Source organism: Drosophila grimshawi, unplaced genomic scaffold (assembly GCF_018153295.1).
Source record: "Drosophila grimshawi isolate 15287-2541.00 unplaced genomic scaffold, ASM1815329v1 contig_1377, whole genome shotgun sequence".
Classification (NCBI taxonomy): domain Eukaryota; kingdom Metazoa; phylum Arthropoda; class Insecta; order Diptera; family Drosophilidae; genus Drosophila; species Drosophila grimshawi.
The window spans coordinates 16,835,782-16,840,054 of record NW_025062900.1 but is presented as its reverse complement, the minus strand read 5'-3'; the positions used below and the strand labels follow the sequence as shown (position 1 = coordinate 16,840,054).

The 4,273-nt window shown below is 36.2% G+C and overlaps 1 long non-coding RNA gene across 1 annotated transcript; it reads right to left on the bottom strand.

The window, feature by feature from the left end:
• Positions 1-318: 318 nt before the first annotated feature.
• Positions 319-964, bottom strand: LOC116805243. The gene is made up of 2 exons (XR_004365076.2): positions 778-964; positions 319-715 (listed from the first exon to the last, which is right to left on the bottom strand). It is a non-coding gene; the product is annotated as an uncharacterized LOC116805243 (long non-coding RNA).
• Positions 965-4,273: the final 3,309 nt, after the last annotated feature.

Genomic DNA, 4,273 nt, shown 5'->3' with positions numbered 1-4,273 from the left:
GCCGTAAGTGTGTTAATCAATTTTAATTTCACAGTGTATTTTAGACAACAACTAAGGGAGATTGAAGTTCAAACTAAATACTAAACCCAGCAGCTAACTAGTGAACGACCTCTCATTATCGAATGTGTTGTGTTTGCTGGAGCTTCTAAATGGAGAGAGATAGAAAGAGGGAGAAAGAGAGAGAGAGAGAGAGAGAGACAGACAGAGAGAGAGATAGAGAGACAGAGAGAGACAGAGAGAGAGATAGACAGACAGAGAGAGAGACAGACACAGAACGAGAGCGAGAGAGAGAGAGAGAGACAGACACAGAGAGAGAAATAGTACTGGGATACAGCAGCGCTAAATTCAAAGTTTTATTTCATTTCCCGGACAATGAAGTCCCGCGCACATTGTGTGTGTGAGACTTAAAAAACTATACTAATTACTGAAAGTAGCCAATCTCAAATGTATGCAGAAGATGCTTATATGTATACTTTATGGAAGTTTAATTGTTTTTTGCAAATGGCCCACAATAATTGCGAAAAGTGAACGACTGACAAAATACATGCTTGTTGTACAAAGGGGAAGCTGATTACAGTATCCACATCAGAGCTTAGTTAACGGCGCCGGGGGGCGGTGGGGGTTGTCCGGCACACCATGGCGAACATGACGGTATGGTCGTATTTCCTACGGGAATTGAATTCGCAGCGGCAAACAGCAGCGATAGCAACGCAAGCTGTGAAGTTGAGGAGATGTATGTGTGACTAAAGGCTTTCCAGCTTTGCTCTATAAACTTACGCAGTACTTAACGTTCATTTTGACTGACGATCGTTGTTGATGTTCTGAATCTTGTAGGCAAACTCGGCTGTCTTATATTCTGTGACGAGAACTCGGCTGTCTTATATACTCGGATGAGAGCTGTATTTTGTTATGCTAATCATCGGGTTTTAGCCCGTTTAACCCGTTTAACCAGTATGTGTAATCCAAACTGTTTTAATTATTGATTTATCAAATATATTGGTTCTTATACATTTGTATATGTATATTCTAATTCACACTTATATATACACATATAGGCACGAAGTGTTGTCTATAAATATTCACTTCAACTTAGAATTACAAATATTAAAGTATCATTAAGCTGTAATATAAAAATCAAGCAGAAGTGCAGAGTGCAAAGTCGTCTATAGCCGATGAATTCAGTTCCACATTTGAATTTCGAAATTGTTTATTTTGTGTGTGTTGCTATTTCGCAAGGTCAAATTCCAGATGATAGGCCACGTGTGTCTGTATGTATATATATATATATATATATATATATATATACATTTATGTGTATATGCAATCGCTGTTCGACGCTGTTTTTGGAGGGTTTTGTTTTTCGTTTTCGTTTACTGCTCAATTCTTAAATGTCTACACTATCTGACCCAATAATCGGACAACTTAATTGCAATTGCATTCGTAAAATATTTCTGCACACTTTTCCAGTCGATTTGTTGCCTTTTGTTTGCATTCCACGGGAGTTTCGGTTACCTTTTGACTGGCAGTTAGTTTTAGTTAGCGTTGCGAATTCGCTACCTGAAAAACAAACCCAATAAACCAATGCATGTAAATGAGCTATGGACTTGAGGATAGCTGTGTTTGAGTGCATGTGATAAGAGTTTCATTTTTAGAGCTGAAATGTTTACTTATCAGAGTGCACTTGCTTTCGTACAGAAAGCTGAAGTTAAAGCTAAAGCTAAAGGTTAACTAGAAATTATCATAAAATAATTATAATTCGTAAGTTTGTTGTTTTTTAATTTGTTTAACAGTTCAGCTATCATTTATTTAACAATTATGGATTGATATGAATAAACTATATGGTAAAGCCAAAAAATCGGATTTAAAGTGTTTTGCTTTCGAGATGAAAAAACTTGCACTTTAGTGCTAGTATAAATAAATAGAAAGTATTGATTAAGAAAATAAATTAATCTTAAGCGACTTGAGCTGGGATTAACTCTACTCCTGTATGAATTGTAATCCTTTGCATCGATAGCTCAACCCAAAAAAAAAAAAATATATATATATGACGTACTCGAGTAGAGCACACATTTCCCATTTGTGTGCGCTGGCAAAAATCGGTCAAGTAAAGAAAAACCGGAAATTTATTTGTGCCGCACATTGCAAGTGGTAAATAAGAGAGCAGCAGCAACTGCTTAAGTGGCAGTTTCTTTCGGGCATATCCCAAATGGCCATTTCGGAGTCTATGCCCTTGCCACTTTTAGTAGTGCCTTGCTTCCTTCCATCAGTTGCCTCAAAATGCAGCCAAGTGCAAAGGCCACCTGGCAGCATCTCTTGTCCAAATTGTTGTTGTCGTTGTAGTTGTTGTTGTCGCTATTGTTTTTGCCGGCGTATCTGTGGGCTTCCGGTTCGTCACGCACACATTCATATACACATACACACACACACACACACACACACACACACAGCTACACACATGGTGGCACGCCCTCTTGCCACAACTTTATTGTGGGCGGAGAACAATGTGCAGCCATTGAGCGTAAATGTGCCAAATAATGACTTGCAGGCGAGTGCAATTTATATGATAAGCAACAAAAATAAATTGCAGCCAATTCATTTTACTTAAATGCAGCAAATGCAACAACAACAGCAACAAAAACTACACTCCACAATGAGCTGCAGTTGCAGCGTTGGCAACTTTTACACACACACAAAATACACAAAAACACTGACACACCAACACACTTTAGGTACCAAGTTGTATATCATTTGAAAATTTTGCGCTTACCTGGCAACTCGGCTGATTTAGTTGAGGTTGCCTAATGAACACCGGTCCGATGACAAATGCAAAAGCAAACGATTTGAATTTGATTTACTGCCGATTTGCCCAGTGAGACTGTGGACACATTTATTGCATACTTTTAGGCGGCTTGCTTATATTAGCATTAGCTTAATCAATTCCATGTTTAAAACCTGAACCCATTCAAACTGGGTATAATTGTTTTGTGCAAACGTTAGTTAGGATCTCTTGATCAGGATCAGCATCCGAGTCTATATAACCATGTGCGCCTGTCTGACTATAATAGCTACAAATTTGGAATATAGATTCTCGAATACCTTGTGCGACTCAACTTAATTTAATTTCATATAAAACGACTATTGCTTTGCGAGAATCGATAAATTATCGATTTCCCATAGCAATAAAATACATAATTTTTTAAAGGAGAACCTTTCTTTTGATATTTAATACACTTGACAAATTTTATCAATATCGGATAAAAAACACCCTGCTAAAAGGGAAATTTGGTAATAAAACTATTATAATATATTTAATAGCTGATCCAAGGTATCTCGTAGCAAACTCAGTCGACTGCAGCATTCTTACTTGTTTACTTAAAATCAGTCTAGGGCAGTTGTACGGATTATTAACTCTTATGCTTTTATCTATTTATAACTTTTTGCTAGATAATTGTAACTTAACAAAGACAGAAAATTGTGTTACCTCATTTTGTAATTTTATTTGTTTTACGTTTACACCAAAATGTCTGGCAATGCTTGGCAAGAAGGCTGCCATTGAAATTTTGGCGGAAAGGTGTTGCCAGATGTGTTTGCTTAGGAGTTCACAGAAGAGCGAAATAGTTCAGGCAACTATCGGCGACAGGCTTGCCAGTGAGTGGAAATGTTGCTAAATAAATTAAAATTGCAAAAATAAAAAAATACAGTTCGAATTTCTGCTGCTGATGGATGATTATTATTTTATTTAGATGTTGTTGTAACCATAGAGTAAGAATATCTGACACATATAAATATTAGAATGTAAAATTAATGAAATGCTACCAACATATGAATGCATTGCTTTTGGAGATCTTCATGTCGAATATTCTGTGACTATTAATTAAATTCATATTCTGTGTTTATTTTTGATATTCATGTATATTCATATTCATGGACCATCACAACTATATCTGTTTTCATTCTTCTACTTCCAATTTGGATGATATACTTATGCTGCATTTTCTTCATTTATGAATTTAGTTAAGTCATACAAAGCAATATCTATTTTCATGAATTTAAATCATTAACATATATTTATGACTTGAATATCCTTCTAGTCCCACTGCAGACCATCAAAAAAAACAAAAAATGGTTTCCGCTTGTTGTCTTCTATTTCAAACATAAGAAATTGGACGACATCTCCTCATCTCAAACTATGGCAAACTGAAGAGCAGCGTTCCTCGTTGATGACATGCAAATTGAAACCTTTTCCATTTTTTTTTCTGTACGGTGAAGTACG